General features: G+C 30.5%; 1 protein-coding gene across 2 annotated transcripts in view; it reads right to left on the bottom strand.

The window, feature by feature from the left end:
• Window positions 1-209, bottom strand: part of LOC111369496 (serine/arginine-rich splicing factor 6-like) — a 3,777-nt gene extending 3,568 nt beyond the window's left edge. The window contains exon 1 of one of the 2 annotated variants that reach the window (XM_022991028.1): window positions 55-209. The gene's annotated coding sequence lies outside the window, so the exon portion shown is untranslated. The remainder of the gene's footprint in view (window positions 1-54) is intronic. The other variant, XM_022991030.1, reaches the window with a different exon arrangement.
• Window positions 210-571: the final 362 nt, after the last annotated feature.

The following is a 571-nucleotide window of genomic DNA, read 5'->3' as shown; positions in this document are numbered from 1 at the left end:
CTAGAATTGTGATGTGGTGAAGAAGAAAAGAATCTATTCGGAAGTGTACATTACCTAGAAAAGTTGATCTCGATTAGCAATCGTCGCAGCTGTGTGAGATCTGTTGCCGTTTCGTGCAGCCGGCGTATCACTTTCGGTTTTGGGAAAAGAGAAGACAAACCATTTTTGCTTTCGTTATATGACTTCTGGCTTTTCTACCCCTTTATTCATTTGAAAAATAATTGTAAAATGTAAAGTCTATGCGGTTAAAATAAGGAAAGATCAGAGTCAACATATAAAATGATTGTATTTAGTAAAAATAAAATTGAAAACAAGTTTGATAAAAAAAATAGCATAATGTTACACTTAGTGCTTGTTTGATAAGAATTTTGATAATTGATTTTTTGACCGTTAGAAATAAAATGGGTTCTATTTATGAGAGAAAAATTCAAAAATAACTGATGAAATAATGAAATAACGATCAGAAAATTAATTTTAATTGACTTAAAATTTGTACCAAACAAGTTCTAGTGTCCATAAAGTAACCACATATTGCTGCCATGCATTTTAAGTCAATTTCTCGCCATTAAAA

Source organism: Olea europaea, chromosome 20, assembly GCF_002742605.1.
Source record: "Olea europaea var. sylvestris chromosome 20, O_europaea_v1, whole genome shotgun sequence".
NCBI lineage: Eukaryota > Viridiplantae > Streptophyta > Magnoliopsida > Lamiales > Oleaceae > Olea > Olea europaea.
The sequence above is the reverse complement of the archived record's forward strand: the minus strand, read 5'-3'. Positions and strand labels throughout refer to the sequence as shown.